The 20,502-nt window shown below is 35.6% G+C and overlaps 2 long non-coding RNA genes across 2 annotated transcripts in view; one reads left to right on the plus strand and one right to left on the minus strand.

Moving 5' to 3' along the window:
- Window positions 1-20,502, minus strand: part of LOC141276075 (uncharacterized) — a 296,015-nt gene that overhangs the window by 42,661 nt on the left and 232,852 nt on the right. The window lies entirely within an intron of this gene.
- The window catches only part of LOC141276073 (uncharacterized), a 40,663-nt gene continuing 31,404 nt past the window's right edge, over window positions 11,244-20,502 (plus strand). The window contains exon 1 of the long non-coding RNA XR_012325012.1: window positions 11,244-11,274. This is a non-coding gene — a long non-coding RNA (uncharacterized lncRNA). The remainder of the gene's footprint in view (window positions 11,275-20,502) is intronic.

Genomic DNA, 20,502 nt, shown 5'->3' on the forward strand with positions numbered 1-20,502 from the left:
AAATTTTAAAAAGCTGATTTTAACTGATTAGTAGCTATATTATGAAATGAGTAGGAGACAAAAAGTATTGATTTCTAATAATAAATTCATGATTCCTTAAGGAAACTCAAACATTCTTTTCTTATTTTATACTTTTTCTGAGTATTTTAACAATTTCATATCTTTGATTAACATCTTATATTCAATTCAAGCTATTTTTCTCATTTCAAGACTCACTTATCAAAGTCCTCCTGTTAGAGGTCCAATGGTATCTAAAACTTATCATCAATCCATCAATATCCTTATGTCCATAAATGTAACCTTTTTCTACCCAAACCAGAAATCCTGGAGTTAACCTAAACTTCTCTTTCCATTTCTTGCCATATTCAATAAAGCCATATTGATTTAGATCTCTCAAATCTATCCTATGTTTAGGCTCTCAGTTTCCCTTGCCTGAATTCCACAATAGCCTTGCAAACTCCCAGAGGAACTGACATGTAAGCTGAGTCCTATGACGACTTAGCAGCCATCAGATGGAAGGATGTTGAGGAAACAGTCTCTCACTGAGAAAACACCTCCAAAGGTCTCTCTAAGCTGAGAAGGCAGCATATTCCATTAAAAAACTGAAAATAGTTCTGCATAGGTGAAGCCAGGAGATCAAGGATGAACTGAGAAGAGTATATGTATCCGAAAAGGTTAGGAACATTATTGTTTTCACTATGAATATCCAATGCCTAGAGTAGTACTTGGCATTTAGTGGTCATTCAGTACACATTTGTTACATTAATGAAGAAACAAATGAATTCAAGAGCTAAAAGACTCTGAAGCGCTTTACAGGCTTTCTTAATATTTGGGTAGTCTTCAAAGGGCAATGGGAAACCGTTAAAAGGTCTTTAGCTGCAGAATGACATAATCAGATCTACCTCTTAGAAATATCGCTCTGGCTATTGTATGAAGGAAAGATAGAGGGAAGAAGCAAGATTCCATGGAAGGAGACTAATTAAGAGAACATTTTACTAGGCAGAGAAAGAGAGAGATGCTAGAGGCTTGAATTAGGAAGCTAAAATGAAGATGAGTATACGTAGATATTTGAGAGATGTAGAGGAGATTGGTCCCTAGGACTTAGAGATTAATGAAGTAACTGAAGCTGGGTAGTAGAAGAGAGGGAGGAAGCAAGGATGGATTTACAGCTTTGACAACTAGCTGAAAGGTTAATTGGAACATGGAACATGGGAGAAGAAAAAGGTTTGTTTTTAATTTGTTTTTTTTTTCAAAGGTGTGCCTTACTGCACTAGGCAGAGATATATTAAATGTCATATGTCAAAAAGACATGTCTAGAAGGCAGATTTGGATATATGGTTCTGGCACTCAGGAAAGCAATGTCAGATACAAATATAGATTTAGGAGTTACTGTTAAAGATGGAATCAAGGGGGTGAGCGAGACTCCAGAAAAAGAGTGTGGTGGGGGAAGCTATGTGCTATGAAAGTAATAGAAAGCATTAAAATAAGAGGCACAGTCAGTAAAAGATATCAAGAAAATGCCTAACTGTTGATTTTGCAACAAGCAGGCTGCAGTCTTGGTAAGAGTAGTTTCAGTAGAGTTCTTCGTGTGGGAGCCAGATAGCAGTAAGCTGAAAAGTAAGTGGGAGGTGAGAAAGTGAGGAAATAATGCCTGTGAACAATTCCTTCAAAAAGTTTGCCTTTGTAACATTCCATGTGACAAAGTGAGAGAGTGGCATGGACATATATACACTACCAAACATAAAATAGATAGCTAGTGGGAAGCAGCCGCGTAGCACAGGGAGATCAGCTCGGTGCTTTGTGACCACCTGGATGGGTGGGATAGGGAGGGTGGGAGGGAGGGAGACGCAAGAGGGAGGAGATATGGGAACATATGTATATGTATAAATGATTCACTTTGTTATAAAGCAGAAACTAACACACCATTGTAAAGCAATTATACTCCAATAAAGATGTAAAAAAAAAAGTTTGCCTTTGAAAGGGAAGAGAGATAGAGCAGGTGGAGCTAGAAGAGAGTGTGAGATCCAGGGAGGACTAGATTTTATCGTAAAGATGCTAAAGGCTTAAGTATGTTTAAATAATAGCGACAAGGAACCAGTAGTCAGTCAGTGGTTGCAGATATGGGAGAGAAAAGTGGAGCTAGATAAAACTCTCTGGTTAGCCATGATGGATGGGGAACCAAAGGCCAAAAGAAAGCTTAGCTTTAGACAGAAAGGAAGGGGTGGGGGGCACCTCTCTACAAGAGGAAGAGGGAAGGAAGAAAGGCAGGGTGGAGGCAGGAAAGGTAGGACATGGCTTCTCTATTCCTTGTGAAGTCTTATGCTAAGGTTGGGGGGTGAGGCAAGAGAGGAGAAAGCTTGATGAAAGTGAGAAAAGTTTGAAACTGCTGTTGTGGGAATGGGAAAGGAAGGTGAGAGGGGATCTTAGTAAGTGCCTCCTGGCACTGCAACTCCATTGAGGTTGAGACCATAAATTTAATAGGACAAATTTGGGATATTGTGCCATTTTTATTTCCATGGTACTTATCAGCTTGGACATGGACAGGGGTAAGATACCCAGCTAGGTTTATCTAGAGTTGCGATTTTTTCACATAGGTGTGACAGAAGGGAAGTAGGGCAAGATGCTGAAGATGATAATAATAGGGATATAGATTCAGCCTCCAAGCAAGGTACCAAGATTTTTTTTTTTGAGGGACAAATGAGAAATTGTGGAAAGGGAGCTTTGGGAGCTTGACTACTGGCCACTGTACCAGGCTTCAAATACATTATTTCACTCATGAGCCATAGCAAACCTATTTTGTGAAATGCAATATTGTCTCCATTTTACAAATTAAAAAGTTGAAGATCTCAGAGAGGAGTTACATATCCATGGTAATCAACTAGGACCCAGTGGAACTAGGACTGAATCAAAATTATTATATAAAACTAACATCTAGGTGACCCCAAGGCCCAGATACTACATCTCAGTGAAAGTAGTGAGTAGAAAGACTCTTGCCCTGTAAAATTCTATCTTTAAAAGTTAATGAACAAACAATTTGAGGATGCAAAGAAGAATTAGAACAACTAAAATGCATAGGTTCGGATTGAGGACATTATTAATTCCAAATGGGATATTATCAAACAATAATATTTGACGGCTGTGTAAAACCTTACAGAATCCAAAGAAGTTTCATAAATTTTATCTCAATAATCAAAACAATTTTATGAAGTAGATATTTTATCATTTCTATTTTATGGTTTCCAAGAAGCTAAGGGATTTACACAGCTCACTAACTGACGGATTTTGCCTCTTCACTTGTGTTTGTGAAAGCTCCTGGAAAACACAAAATGATTACAGATAGGTTATTAGCAAGCTTATGCTCCATATATGAGTTTTATATAGTTAAAAGGTAGAATAAACCTCGATAATTTTTTATTATTTCAATTTTGAGACTATCAGGAAAACATATTCAATATTTGAATATGCTTTTTTGAACTCTTGGAGAGAAAACCTGCTTACTTCATACAAATCAGATGGGGTTATCACTGTAAAATAGTCCAACATCTCTCTCATGTGGAGATTTGGCTATTTTTCATTCTCTTTCGTTGTAGAGGTCACAACTCAAGATTCTTACAGCTTGTTTTCATTCCAAAAGCATCTGACATAAGCTTACCCACTCCTCTCAGACTCAGGACACTTCCACTGTCTTTTTACTGGGCAAAGAGAGAAATACATAAGTCAGAAAATTGAGAAAAATAAAGATAGTAGTATAGGTCTAAGGAAAAGAATAGAATATCAAATATAAACCAGGAATGAAGGAGCTAGAAGGAAAACCAAGAGAGCTGCATGAGTGACCAACATATTACTCTTCCCACCATATACTTCGGCTTTGTCCACAATTTCTTTCCTTCCTTCCCTGTAGGTGGTCTTCTCACCCTACTCCCTTCTTTTTAAAGGAACATTTCTGGCTTCACTAGATCAATAGGTCTAGGCAGATTATTGTAATTCTATACCCTTCCTTAGATCCGAGACACTTCTGACATATGCTATTCTCTTAATGCCATTAAAATGGCTTAAACAGGTATGAAAATGAGGGTTGATTTTATTAATTGAATTTATAGGACAAATATGCTCTAAGAGAATCCTGATATTAGTATGTTGTTTTGAAACAGAAATTTGTTGTTGAGCTTTGGAAAGAAACAAAGATAGAGCATCTAAAGGTAATATTTTGTCACAAATGAGTCATTTCTTGGGTTTAGTGCCCAAATGAGAAACAGAAATTATGCCAAATGCAAAGTTGAAGAACTTGACAAATAATGAAGATAAAAATCAATAATGTTAAAAATCTAGTATCATGTCAACTCCTGGATTATATCTATGTAATTTGGGGGTAAGACTGTAGTCTTGATTTAAATAAGAAAGGCTGTTGGTGCCTACACATTGTAAGTTTGTATGTATTAGGAGTTGATGAAGAAGAAGAAGAAGAAGAAGAAGAAAAAGAAGAAGAAGAAGAAGAAGAAGAAGAAGAAGAAGAAGAAGAAGAAGAAGAAGAAGAAGAAGAAGAAGAAGAAGGAGAAGGAGAAGGAGAAGGAGAAGGAGAAGGAGAAGGAGAAGGAGAAGGAGAAGGAGAAGGAGGAGAAGGAGAAGGAGAAGGAGAAGGAGAAGGAGAAGGAGAAGGGGAAGGGGAAGGGGAAGGGGAAGGGGAAGGAGAAGGGGAAGGGAAAGAGGAAGAAGAAGAAGAACAAGAAGAAGAAGAAGAAGGAGAAAAGGAAGAAGGAGAAGAAGGAGAGAAGAAGAAGAAGGAGGAGAAGGAGGAGGAAGAGGAGGAAGAAGGAGAAGGAAAAAAGAGAAGGAGAGGAATGAAGGAAGAAGGAGAGGGAGAATACAGGGAGAACAAGATGGAGGAGGAGGAGGAAGAGGAGGGAGGAAGGAGAGAAAGTGGAAGAGGGAAGAGAAGAGAAACGAAAGAAATAAACAAAGAGCATGAAATAATTTCCATTTTTCTCAGTGAAGTAAGTTTGTTTGTTTGTTTACTTGATAGAGTCTTGGTTCCCATAGGGAGGAAAAGGCAGTCTGATTTACAGACGGCTGAAAAATACTAAACAAAATCACTACACTATATATCTCTTAGCCAGAAATTGGGGTCATCTCCATAATTTAAAATGCTTTCTCCATGTTTACATGACCACATGTGGCCTCTCTCATGGAAGCTCTCAGTGGTTTTGACAATGCAAACAGAGTTTTTTTGCTAAAGCCAAGTGCGTTTTCTTACAGACTGATGCTAAAATCTGGATTAGTAAAGTTTATTTCTTGTTCATTGAAGATGGTTCCATAACAAAACTCTTTCTACTTCACTGTAGAAATCAATGCTTTGGTAATAAAATTCTCTATAAAGGATAAATCAATACAATCAATAACATTTATTGTCTACTTTCAGGTATTTGATTCCTAAGTTACTGAGTTATTGACCTTTGCAATGATGCGAATTTAAAGAAAAAAGAATGAATGCTTATTATTTTAAGCTTTAGAAGTAGATTTGAAATTTATTTTCAAAATCCCTTTCCATTTAAATCATCCCAATGAGCTCTAACAAAAATCTCACTGATGTTGCCACTCACTTATCAAACTACATAATCTTTATCTTCCAGCCCAAAGATCCAGAATCTTCTCAAGGAGAAAAAGGTTAGAAAAACAATATTGATATAACATAGCTCTTTTTCTTTTACTTTATTCAAGTAAAATTTTCTTGAAACTCACATCACTCCAGGGCATCTGAGGGTCATTTAATCAACAAGTATATATTGTACCAGGCTCAGTACTAGATGAATAAAACAAAATCTCTGCTCTCAAGGACCTGTTTTGGTGGGACATGAGCAGACTTATTGGTGTGACAAGGAGGTAAGTACTAATCAAGGAATAGAATAATGAAAGAAAAATAATAGCACATATGGGATGCAGCAAAAGCAGTTCTAAGAGGGAAGTTTACAGCAATACAATCCTACCTCAAGAAACAAGAAGTCTCAGGCTTCCCTGGTGGCGCAGTGGTTGAGAGTCCACCTGCCAATGCAGGGGACACGGGTTCATGCTCTGGTCCGGGAAGATCCCACATGCTGCGGAGCGGCTGGGCCCATAAGCCATGGCCGCTGAGCCTGCGTGTCCAGAGCCTGTGCTCCACAAAGGGAGAGGCCACAACAGTGAGAGGCCCGCGTATTGCAAAAAATTTTAAAAAAAGAAACAAGAAAGATCTCAAATAAACAGTCTAACCTCTCACCTAAAGGAGCTAGAGAAAGAAGAACAAACAAAATTCAAAGTTAGTAGAAGGAAAGAAATCATAAAGATCAGGGCAGAAAGAAATGAAATAGAAACAAAGAAAACAATAGCAAAGATGAATGAAATTAAAAGCTGGTGCTCTGAGAAAAGCTCAAATCAATAAAATCAGAAATGAAAAAGGAGAAGTTACAATGGACACCACAGAAATACAAAGCATCATAAGAGAGTACTACAAGCAATTCTATGCCAATAAAATGAACAACCTGGAAGAAATGGACAAATTCTTAGAAAGGTATAGCCACCCAAGACTGAACCAGGAAGAAATATAAAATATGAACAGACCAATCACAAGTAATGAAATTGAAGCTGTGATTAAAAATCTTCCAACAAACGAAAGTCCAGGGCCAGATGGCTTCACAGGTGAATTCTATCAAACATTGAGAGAAAAGCAAACATCCACCCTTCTCAAACTCTTCCAAAAAATTGCAGAGGAAGGAACACTCCCAAACTCAGTCTATAAAGCCAATATAACCTCGATACCAAAACCAGACAAATATACTACAAAAAAAGAAAAATGCAGACCAATATCACTGATGAATATAGATGCAAAAATCCTCAACAAAATACTAGCAAAGAGAATCCAACAACACATTAAAAGGATCATACACCATGATCAAGTGGGATTTATCCCAGGGATGCAAGGATTCTTCAATATACGCAAATCAATCAATGTGATACACCATATTAACAAATTGAAGAATAAAAACCATATGATTATCTCAATAGATACAGAAAAAGCTTTTGACAAAATTCAACACTGATTTATGATAAACACTCTCCAGAAAGTAGGCATAGAGGGAACCTACCTCAACATCATAAATGCCATATATGACAAACCCACAGCAAACATCATTCTCAATGGTGAAAAACTGAAAGCATTTCCTCTAAGATCAGGAAAAAGACAAGGATGTCCAGTCTCGCCACTATTATTCAACATAGTATTGGAAGTCCTAGCCACAGCAATCAGAGAAGAAAAAGAAATAAAAGGAATACAAATTGGAAAAGAAGAAGTAAATCTGTCACTGTTTGCAGATGACATGGTACTATACATAGAGAATCTTAAACATGCCAACAGAAAACTACTAGAGCAAATCAATGAATTTGGTAAGGTTGCAGGATACAAAATCAATGCACAGAAATCTCTTGCATTCCAATACACCATCAATGAAAGATCAGAAAGAGAAATTAAGGAAACAATCCCATTCACCACTGCAACAGAAAGAATAAAATACCTGGGAATAAACCTACCTAAGTAGGTAAAATACCTGTACTCAGAAAATGATGAAAGAAATCTAAGATGACACAAACAGATGTAGAGATATACCATGTTCTTGGATTGGAAGAATCAATATTGTGAAAATGACTATACTACTCAAAGCAATCTACAGATTCAATTCAATCCCTACCAAATTACCAATGGCAGTTTTTACAGAACTAGAACAAAAAACCTTAAAATTTATATGGAGACACAAAAGACCCTGAATAGCCAAAGCAATCTTGAGGGAAAAAAACGGAGCTGGAGGAATCAGACTCCCTGACTTCAGACTATACTATAAAGCTACAGTAATCAAGACAATATGGTACTGGCACCAAAATAGAAACATAGATCAATGGAACAAGATAGAAAGCCCAGAGATAAACCCATGTACCTACGCTCAATTAATCTATGATAAAGGAAGGAAGGATATGCAATGGAGAAAACTCAGTCTCTTCAATAAGAGGTGCTGGGAAAACTGAACAGCTACCTGTAAAAGAATGAAAGTAGAACACGACCTAGTACCATAGACAAAAATAAACTCAAATTTAAGACCTAAATGTAAGACTGGACACTATAAAACTCTTAGAGGAAAACACAGGAAGAACACTCTTTGACTTAAATCACAGCAAGATCTTTTTTGACCCACCTCCTAGAGTAATGGAAATTAAAAAATAAACAAATGGGACCTAATGAAACTCAAAAGCTTTTGCACAGCAAAGGAAACTATAAACAAGACGAAAAGACAACCCTCAGAATGGGAGAAAATATTTGCAATCAAATCAACGGACAAAGGATTAATCTCCAAAATTTATAAACAGCTCATGCAGTTCAATATTAAAAAAAACAAACAACCTAATCAAAAAATATATAAACAGCTCATGCAGTTCAATATTAAAAAAAAAACAACCTAATCAAAAGACCTAAATAGACATATCTCCAAAGAAGACATACAGATGGCCAAGAGGCACATGAAAAGCTGCTCAACATCACTAATTATTAGAGAAATGCAAATCAAAACTACAATGAGGTATCATCACACACAGATTAGAATGGGCATCATCAGAAAATCTACAAACAGCAAATGCTGGAAGGGTGTGGAGAAAAGGGAACCCTCTTGCACTGTTGGTGGGAATGTAAATTGATACAGCCACTATGGAAAACAGTCTGGAGTTTCCTTAAAAAACTAAAAATAGAATTACCGTATGACCCAGCAACCCCACTACTGGGCATATACCCAGGGAAAACCATAATTCAAAAAGACACATGCACCCCAATGTCCAATGCAGCACTATTTACAATAGCCAGGTCATGGAAGCAACCTAAATGCCCACTGACAGACAAATGGATAAAGAAGATGTGGTATATATATATATATATATATATATATATACACACACACACACACACACACACACAATGGAGTATTAGTCAGCCAGAAAAAGGAACGAAATTGGGTCATTTGTAGAGACGTGGATGGACATAGAGACTGTCATCCAAAGTCAAGTAAGTCAGAAAGAGAAAAACAAATATCGTATATTAACGCATATATGTGGAATCTAGAAAAATGGTACAAATGAACCAGTTTGCCAGGCAGAAATAGGGGCACAGATATAGAGACCAAACATATGGAAATGCGGGGAGGAAGTGGTGATGGGATGAATTGGGAGAGTGGGATTGATATATATACACTGATATGTACAAAATAGATAACTAATTAGAACCTTCTGTTAAAAAAAAAAGATAAAATTTAAAAAAAAAGAAAAATAAGAACAAAGCCTTTAGAAAGGAGACAACCTTTGAAATGAGTCTTAAATGGTCAGTATTCACTCAGGAATAAAAGAGGAGAAAGAAAGCCACTCATATTGGAGAGAACAAAGCATATTAAAAATTTTAGGAAAGATGTTCAGTATTCTAGCAATTTTATTGGACCAGAGTACAGCTGCTAAACGGGGACTGTGGAAGGTGATCCTAGGAAGGGAAGGGAAGGCTCCAACAAGAAAGGCCTTCTATGAGATGCCAAAGAGCTTGGACTCCAACCTATAGGCAATAGAGATGCCTTTATATTGGCCTTTAAGATCCTCCCAACCATGTAGAAGATAGATTGGAAGCAAACAAGGATGGAGGTAGAAAAAAATAGGAAATTTCAGAAAGCAACTAGTGATAGAGACCTGAGAGAATGCAGTGGCAGTGTGTTTAGAAAGGAAAGAACAAATATAAGGTATATTAAGGAGGCAGAAATATTGGGACTTGGTTATTAATTGATTTGTGGTTAGGGGCAAGATTAAGGAAAGTAGAATAACTCGAAGGTTTGTTATCTAGGCACTTGTTAGAGGATGATGTTAGTCACTGAGAAGGGGGAATGAAAGTAATGAGTGGGTTTGGAATAAAGGTTGGAGGTCATGTAGGTTAGGCTTAGGATAGTTTGAGCTTGAAGGATAATGGGATCAAAGTACAAATGCCCAATAAGCATTCAGATATGAGTTGGAAATAAGAAGAGGGATTCAGGAGAGAGGCAGAGATTAGAGAGTTATATACAAGTGGATTGTCATTGAAATTAAGGTTGTTCATGGAATCCAGTAAGAGTATGAAGAAAAAGGGGCTAATGCTGAAATCCTTGGGAGAAAGAAAGCAGTTTAGTCCATAAGAGAAGAAAAATCCAGGAGAGAAAAGTAGAAAGATCGCAGTTTCAGAGGAGAAGGGAGGGGCTTAGTTCTAGATGGAAGAATTTTCCTTGACTAGAAAAATCTTATTCTGAGACATAAGAGAAAGATGGATGCAGATGTTTATGCATACGGTGGTGTGAGGTTTGGGCTGTAGGATGGCCTGTTTTGTTTCATGTAAGAGCCTATTCTTTTCTGAAAGTTATGAAATATGAATTGAATGGTAATGCTGACACAATAAAGATTTGGAACGGTTACTGTAAGAAGAGACAGGAAGCTTAACAATGAGATAGTAGTCTACTCCATGGAAATAAAAGTCCAGCTCACGTTGAAGAAGAAATATTTTTGAAGGCTACCTCTTGCATGCTTGCGTGACTTTCTTTGTGAAGGGAAAAGATTATGGTTATTTGATGCAGGAAATGGTAGTAAAAAAAGACAGCCAGGAAATTAGGAGTTTTGTGAGGAAATCATTGAAATATTATACTGATTCACAAAGTCTAAGCTGGTTTACAAAGACATGAGAAGCCATAATTGAGGAAAAATGAATGAAGGGATTAAGGTACTTGATGTCTCACTGAAGCCACAGAGCAAGTATTAAGGAAGGAAGGAAGGAGATTGGATGCTAGGTTAAAACAAGGTGTTAAGAAGTGGTTTTGATGTATTTAGAAGTAAAATAGTAAACTCTTTTAGAGTTCAAAAGATCTGTGAATCTTCAACTGACCCATATCCTTCTTTCAATTCCAGTTTCTCCCATTTTCCTAGATAAGTTTATTGTTCCTATGGACAACCACCCCAAATCCTATCTTCAGAGTTTTTGGTTTCTCCATCTTCAATAACATTCATTTCTTTCAATAGCCTTAATCTCATAAGAAATTAAGATGTGTGATTGAAATATAAATTAAAGTTATTGAAGATGAGCTTCTTGGAATGCTCACCTTTGGAACACTCCATCTCAGAACCCAGCTGCCATGGTGTAAGAATCCCAAGCCACATGAAGAGCTCACATGTACATGCACCAGAAGACAGCTAGCATCAACTGCCAGCCATGTAAGTGAGCCATCTTGTATGTCCAGCTCAGTCAAGACTTCAGATGATTGTAGCCTTAGCTGATATCTGACTACAATTGCATGAGAGACATTTAGCAAGCACCACTGAACTCACCCAGTCAATCCACACAACCACGAGAGAAAACAAGTTGTTATTTTAAGCTGGTAAATTTTGTAGTAGTTCATTATGTGGTGACAGATAACCAAAACAATCTACTTCATATTCAATTCCTCTTACTGAATAAAGTTTTAGTAATTACTTAATATCAAGATTCTACTATAATGTATGGTTTTATATTTCCTATGTAATTCTTTATAGGATGATTTAAACTTCAAACAACACTTTTTCTACATTAGACACCACAATGCATATTTATTAAAATGGATATAAAACAAGCCAGAAGAACAATGTGAAGAAAATTGTTGGTTATTCAAACCACTGCTAAAGAAAAAAGGCTTTAAAACTTAGCATATAATTGGATTACAGTAAATCAGGAAGGATCCTTTAGTATTTGCTTGGAATGACATATTATCCCTTTGGGAATAAAGTGTTTAATTAGTGTGGATTTCACTGTACTATTACACTAGACTTAAGAGGTAACTACACTGAAAAGGAATGTTCATATTTAAATTCACTTGTCAGCACCAGAATCATGAAAGTTTCAAGGAAATTATTCTAAGAGAATACTTGTCTCCTTTCAATACAATTTTTTTCTCATTCATATTAAAGGCATCTTAAATACACACACACACACACACACACACACACACACACAGAATAAAAACCTGATTACAATTAGTATGTTTACATTATCAAGAAACAATTTTTAATAATAGCATATTTTGCATTTAAAGAAAAAACAGATAAGTTAGCATGTAATATGCTAATGTTAGGTTGGTCTATAAAGGTAATACTTCTGTACAAATTAAGAAAAAATATTCATTTTAAATAATATTAATATTGAAATCATTGCCACTCAAATGACGACACTTGAAACTCATTGTTGAAAGGTGACAGCTCATTAGTGAGTAGAGATTTGGCAGAAAACTCAAAATTCACACAAACAAAACCAAATATTTCAGACTGTTTCTTCAAAGAATGCCTCTGAGAAATAGATTCATAGATCTCCTAACCTTGCTACATCAAATGTGCCCTCAGTTTAGTGCCCTAGTCTTTTGATATTATCAAGATGATACAGAGAGAATGAAATTAATAAATATTTTTCCCACTTTTTCAATCCAAGAGAGATGTATTTTATCATTTTTGTTTGAATATCAATAAATTCAATACTTAGATTTTTTTAACTTTAGTGGCAGTCTTTTTTACAAACTTTTTTTAGAATGACTACTGCACATTTGTAAAGAAATAGCTAAAGTAGAATGACACACAATTACTCACAAAGTGTATTGTGGGAATGCAGTTATTACTAACTCAAATGATGTGCATTCAAAATAACATTTCAACAGCATACAAATTACTCAAAGTAATAAAAAGTGTTGATGTGGTAGATTGATTTCACTCTTCATTTCATTGAAATGTTTTAAATGTTTTTTTTTTCATTTCTTTGCCAAACTTTTCACCCTGCATCACTGAACAATTCTTCCTGTCTCAAAGGGAAAATCAGTTTCATTTAACCCAAAATTATAGGAAAGCATTAGGACATTAGTAACCCATATGTGTGGCAGATAAATAGACTAACACCGTAGGCACACACACGTGCACACACACACACACACACACACACACACACACACAAAGCACTAGAGTTTGGATTTAATTTCGTATCTTTGAAAGTTGCTTTCAGTCATTACATAAATTACTGAGCAATTTTTCTCATGATTTCTAAAATAAAATTTTGGTTTAATATATTCTCTTGCTTAATTTTTATACAAATACTATAAAATATTGGGTATATAGTACAAATAGACTATTTCTCTTTCTCCATTTACTCTATATTAGGCACTAGGACAAAATCGTTTATATTCTTTCTCTAATGGAAAATTGTTATGGTCATACCATGTCTGAAAAGACATGGAGGAATGTTAAATGCAAATGCATATTACTAAGTGAAAGAAGCCAATCTGAAAAGGCTACAAATTCTCTGATTCCAACTATATGATATTCTGGAATATGTACAACTATGGAGACAGTAAAAAGATCAGTGGTTGTCAGAGTTTGGGATGGGGGTACAGCAGAGCACAGAGGACTTTTAGGGCAGTGAATATACTCTGTATGATACCATAATGATGAATACATGTTATTACTCATTTGTTCAGACTCATAGAATGTATAACACCAAAAGTAAACCATAATGTAAACTTATTGACTTTGGGTGATTATGATGTGTCAGTGTAGGTTCATCAGTTGTAGCAAATCTACCACTCTGGTGGGGGATATAGATAATGGGGAGGCTGTGCATGTATAAGGGCAGGAGAATCTTTGAATTCTTTGCAGAAATCTTTGCAGAATCTTTGAAATCTTTGCAGCTGTCCCTCAGTTTTGCTGTGAACTTTAAACTACTATAAAAAATGAAGTTAATAATAAAAGAAAGATTTTAAAAGAAAACTGAAAGATGAAAATTAAAAAGTAATCATTTGAGAAATAAGTAAAGTTTATTCAAGAAAGCAAGAGGGTTCCAATATTAGGAAATCCTTTAATGTAATTCATCAAATCAAGATATATAAAGAAAAAATCATATACTCATCTGAATAGAGATGATATTTTTAGCAAAATGCATTTGACACATCAACTACTAATTTATGATTTTTAAAAAATAAGTAGTTTCCTTAAAGGCTGATGTGCATTTCAGCTTTAAATTAGCACCTCAATGAGGGAATTAGAAGCATTCATGTAAAGGGAACAAAAAAACCCTCCTATCTCTGCTACTATTTAACTATTTAATTGTATTGGATTTACTTGACAAAGCAGTTAGAAAAGAAACAACAATTAAAAGCATAAGATTTTTAAGAAGAAGAGGAAAACTATCTCCATTTGTCCATGGCATGATGAGATATCTAAAAACAACAAAAGCACCAATGGAAATGCTGCCACAAGACTAGAAGAATAGAAAATTAGTGTAGAGAATTTAAGAGCCTTCATAGTTACAAAAAATAATTATTGTGCATAAATATAATGGAGATCCCATTAATATATTGAAAATAAAAATGAGATAACTAAGCATAAATTAAATACAATATTTAAAGCTTATATCAGGAAAAATATAAGATTCTCTCAAAGATGCAAAAGAACAACTTGAATGATATACTATGCTCTTGAATAGAAAAATTCAACATCATAAAAAATGTCATTTATTTTCCATAGGTAAAATTATAAATGTAAAGTGATCACAACAAAAAAATGCCATCAATTTTCTTAGAGAAGAAAAATTTATTACAAAGATTATATGATATAATAAACCAGTAGAAATTGCCAGAAAACCTCCAAAGTAAAAAGCAAAACACACAGGAGATGAAAAGAGAGTGTACCTATACCAAAATTTCAAACATATTGTAAAGCCACTAAAATAAAAATAGTGGTATTTGTACACGAATAGAAAGGTCAATGAAACAAAAAGAAGAATCAATAGACTTTTTACATACAAACACTTAGTAGACAACGAAGGCAGCATATCAATCAGTGGAGGAAAATATGGACTTATTAATAACTCATGTGGTAACAATTGTATGGTTATATAAAAAATCAGCTTTATCTTACACCAAAACCAAGATAAATTCCAAATGGATCAGAGCTCTGAATTCAAATTTAGAACCATACAAGTATTAGAAGAAAGCACAGGTAAATTACTTTATAACCAGCAAATATTCAAAAGCGAGAGCAAAACAAGAAATTATTGACAAATAATATAGCAAAAACCAAAAACAATGAAAAATATAAATAAAAATGGAAAAAAATATGTGTACTAAATTATAAAGGGATAATACCTTATTTATGAAAAACTACAAAACTTGGAATTAAAAGACCAATACTCCAATAGAAATATGGAGAAATTATATAAAAACATGATTCACATGCAAAAATGCAAATTACTCTTAAACATATGAATAATGCCCACCTTCACTTAAAATTATAGAAAGCAAATTAAACTATAATGAAATACCATGTTTAACTATCCAATTGGTAAAAATCTAAAAGATTGAGAAAATGCTCTATAGAGGCAGTTCTCAGAAAATAAATGCTCTCGTTCACTGTTACAGTAATACAAAATGATGCATTCCTATGTAGAAGAATTTGAAAATCTTTAGCTAATTTATCTATGTATTAGCCTTTGACTTTCAGATCTCACTTGTAGGTCCTGTCAAATATACAAAATATTCCATAAGCAAGGCTATTAGTTGTGGCATTAATTAAAGATCCATCAATAGGGAACTGGTTAAAAAATCTATTGTACATTCACTTGAAGCAGTACTATGCAGCTCTAAAGAAAAAAGATAAATGTCTATATCCTAGATAGATAGATGATAGATAGATAGATAGATAGAAAGATAGATAGATAGATATAGACAGCTCTAGAATACATTTTAAGTGGAAAAGAGGACTAAATATTATTTATAGACTGACACTATGTGTGTAAGAAAAAGGGGGTTGTATATATGTATACACATATATATGTTTTTATTAAATTTTCAAAATAGATACCATGTAACAAAAAGCAATAAGATTTTGCTTATTCAGGGAGTAGGGGGAAAGGATTAATAGATCAGGGAAAGAAACAAGACTATAGTGAATTTTTTCCTAGTTTGACTTGGAACTATGTAAATATTTTACATAATTTAAAATTCTACTTCAAAAAAATTAAATGCCTAAAACTGTAAAACATCCTAAAACAACAGCTGTGACTTCCAGTTAATTTTGGTTTATATACCAGCTAACAGACAGTGAACTATCTGTTTAGGTTTTCTGCACCCTCAGTTGTGATCATGCATATTTTCCACATGTACCTGTAAAACTTTCCTATTATGTGTTAGAAATGAAAGGCTTTTAAAAAAGAAAAATAACCATCATCATGTAAAGAGATCCCCTACCTCTAGAATCTCTGTTTTCCTTCATGTGACATTCATCTTGCGCAAACATTGGTTTGATCATGTTGCTCTGTGACTCAAGAACCCACCTGTTTACAGAATAAAAAATTCCACTGATTGTGTGTTTCATGGGTCTCTTCCAACTGCTTGGCATCTTCCCAGATTCACTTCTCTGCCATTTACCCTTGCTGGTTTCCACTCTTTGTACAACAGCACCCTACCCCACAGATTCCACTTTGTATCCAGGATCACAGCTTTCTAACTCTGCCTTTCTCACCTCCATGACATCACAGGTCACTGGTCTATCAAAGCCCTTCTTCCCTCCTCCCAACCCATAACTTTTCCTTCAATGAAAAAACTCTTAATCCAACACAATCTGTTTTTCAAATGCTGTTATTACCTCCTATTACTTTTGAAGTTAATTCATTACTCAACATCTCTTAGCCCACACCAATGTAATTTTCACTTTATTAGTACTAATTGGAGTCCCTGTTTATATCTATATGTACTACTTCTTTCGGAGTAGAAGCTCCATCCGTGCAGAGAACTATTTCTGGTGTGTTCTTCAACAGCATCGAATCTACTGTGGGCTGAAGAGACTTACCCCAAGGTCACAGAAGTTCTGCTCTAGTGTGATAAAAGCCACATCTAAGCATTAATTAGCCAAGGGAATTTGGCTAACTCTACCATCTGGCTGTTCTAGGAAAGACTGCATAATATTCATGAATACATCTGTACACCAAAAATGCTATTGAAGCAAACTATATAATTAATAAGGAATTTATTTGAATGTGAATAGGAACACAATGACCCAGAGGATGAGAATGTCATGAATATTTTAAAGACAGTCACTTAGCTGTGCCAAACCTATGTGATTTGAATCCAATGGTGACGTAAGTTGGAGGTGGCATGTCAGTCTGAACACACAATTTCCTGGCGGGACTAAATTTTCATCACACATTCAGCAGATGATTCTTCTAATAATATACACTCAGAAATAGGTATGCCATGTTCTAAACGTCTCCACAGACACAAACATTTTGACAGTCTGTATCAAATACACTATTTGAAGGCTTCTACTAAGAAAAATGTCATCCTTATTGTGACACATAAAATCTGACATGCTATTACTAATAATTTCTATAGCTACTTGCATAATTCACTCTGTACAGTTGGTAGAATCTACCAGGGAGAAACAAGAGTTTCCTGAAAGACTTATCTCAACTAAAGGCAGAATTGAGGAGAGCACAAAATGAAATAGTTCATAAAACAAGATGATTCTTCTTATGGCACAAACAGTGCTGAGTCATTGAAGGAAAGAATATGAAGTGAAGAATTTGAAAAGAATGAAAAATATCAAAAGAAAAACAGTAAGAGGTGTATTTTGAAGTTGGATTTCTATAACTTTAAAAGTTCAAGTAAACCATTTCCATATATTGAGCTTTACTTAAAAGCAATTACTAGATTAAGCGTAATTTTGGCAATCTCTAGGCCCCAGGACAGCAGATAAACTTGAAATGGAAGAGGGGATTCTATGGTAAGACCAGAATGCCTTCCTCTCCATATCACCCTCACCACATCCTTAATCATATCTACTTCTAAACACACACTCGCACACAGAGCAGGGGCAGAGAGGAAGCAATTGGAGAAAATAGATGGAGCTTGTGAAAGAGGGAAAGGATAAGAGGGCCTTTAAGTCAGACTTGACTTTGGAAATTCAAAATGAACAGGATTGAAATAAAACTTTTAAGTTAAAAAAATTAAGAAATTAGGGGCTAATGGCAGAGTCGGGGATGGCTCACGCCAAGGAGTACTTCCCAGAACTTCTGCTGCCAGTGTCCTTGTCCTCACGGTGAGACAGAGCCACCTCCCACCTCTGCAGGAGACACTCCACAGTAACAGCCTGTGGAACAAAAACCATATTCACAGAAAGATAGACAAGATGAAAAGGCAGAGGGCTGGGTTTCCCTGGTGGCGCAGTGGTTGAGAGTCCGCCTGCCAATGCAGGGGACATGGGTTCATGCCCCAGTCTGGGAAGATCCCACAGGCCACGGAGTGGCTGGGCCCGTGAGCCATGGCCACTGAGCCTGCGTGTCTGGAGCCTGTGCTCCACAACGGGAGAGGCCACAACAGTGAGAGGTCCGCGTACCGCAAAAAAAAAAAGAAAAGGCAGAGGGCTACGTACCAGATGAAGGAACAAGATAAAACTCCAGAAAAACAACTAAATTAAGTGGAGATAGACAACCTTCCAGAAAAAGAATTCAGAAAAATGATACTGAAGATGATCCAGGACCTCGGAAAAAGGATGGAGGCAAAGATCAAGAAGATGCAAGAAATGTTTAACAAAGACCTAGAAGAATTAAAGAACAAACAAACAGAGATGAACAATACAATAATTGAAATGAAAGTTACACTAACAGGAATCAATAGCAGAAGAATTGAGGCAGAAGAACGGACAAGTGACCTGGAAGATAGAATGGTGGAATTCACTGCCACAGAAGAGAACAAAAGAAAAAAGAATGAAAAGACATGAATACAGCTTAAGAGACCTCTGGGACAACATTAAGCACAACAACATTTGCATTATAGGGGCCCCAGAAAGAGAAGAGAGAGAGAAAGGACCCGAGAAAATATTTGAAGAGATTATAGTTGAAAACTTCCATAACATGGAAAAGGAAGTAGCCACCCAAGTCCAGGAAGCACAGAGAGTCCCATACAGGAAAATCCCAAGGAGAAACACGCCGGGACACATAGCGATCAAACTGGCAAATATTAAAGACAAAGAAAAATCATTGAAAGCAGTAAGGGAAAAACGACAAATAACATACAATGGAACTCCCATAAGGTTAAAAGCTGATTTCTCAGGAGAAACTCTACAAGCCAGAAGGGAGTGGCATGATATACTTAAAGTGATGAAAGGGAAGAACCAACAACCAAGATTACCCGGCAAGGATCTCATTCAGATTTGATGGGGAAATCAAAAGTTTTACAGCAAGCAAAAGCTAAGAGAACTCAGCACCACCAAACCAGCTCTACAACAAATGCTAAAGGAACTTCTCTAAGTGGGAAACACAAGAGAAGAAAAGGACCTACAAAAACAAACCCAAAACAATTAAGAAAAGGGTCATAGGAACATACATATCGATAATTACGTTAAACGTGAAAGGATTAAATGCTCCAACCAAAAGACACAGGCTTGCTGAATGGATACAAAAACAAGACCCATATATATGCTGTCTACAAGAGACCCACTTGAGACCTAGGGACACATTCAGACTGAAAGTGAGGGGATGGAAAAAGATATTCCATGCAAATGGAAATCAAAAGAAAGCTGGAGTAGTAATACTCATATTTGATAAAATAGACTTTAAAATAAAGAATGTTACAAGAGACAAGGAGGACACAACATAATGATCAAGGGATCAATCCAAGAAGAAGATATAACAATTATAAATGTATATGCACCCAACATAGGAGCACCTCAATACATAAGGCAACAGCTATATAAGAGGAAATCAACAGTAACACAATAATACTGGAGGACTTTAACACGTCACTTACACCAATGGACAGATCATCCAAAATGAAAATAAATAAGGAAACAGAAACTTTAAATGACACAATAGACTAGATAGATTTAATTGATATTTATAGGACATTCTTTCCAAAAACAGCAGATTACACTTTCTTCTCAAGTGAGCATGGACATTCCCCAGGGTCTTGGGTCACAAATCAAGCCACAGTAAATTTAAGAAATCTGAAATCATATCAAGCATGTTTTCAGACCACAACAACACAATTGTAATTAGAAATCAATTACAGGGAAAGAAACATAAAAAATACAAACACATGGAGGCTAAACAATACGTTACTAAATAACCAAGAGATCGCTGAAGAAATCAAAGAGGAAATCAAAAAATACCTAGAGACAAATGACAATGAGAACACAACAATCCAAAACCTATGGGATGCAGCATAAGCAGTTCTAAGAGGGAAGTTTGTAGCTATACAAGCCTACCTCAAGAAACAATAAAAAACTCAAATAAACAATCTAACCTTACACCTAAAGGAACTAGACAAAGAAGCACAAACAAAACCCAAACATAGCAGAAGGAAAGATATCACAAAAATCAGAGCAGAAATAAATGAAATAGAAACAAAGAAAACAACAGCAAAGATCAATAAAACT

Source organism: Tursiops truncatus, chromosome 12 (genome assembly GCF_011762595.2).
Source record: "Tursiops truncatus isolate mTurTru1 chromosome 12, mTurTru1.mat.Y, whole genome shotgun sequence".
NCBI classification, from domain to species: domain Eukaryota; kingdom Metazoa; phylum Chordata; class Mammalia; order Artiodactyla; family Delphinidae; genus Tursiops; species Tursiops truncatus.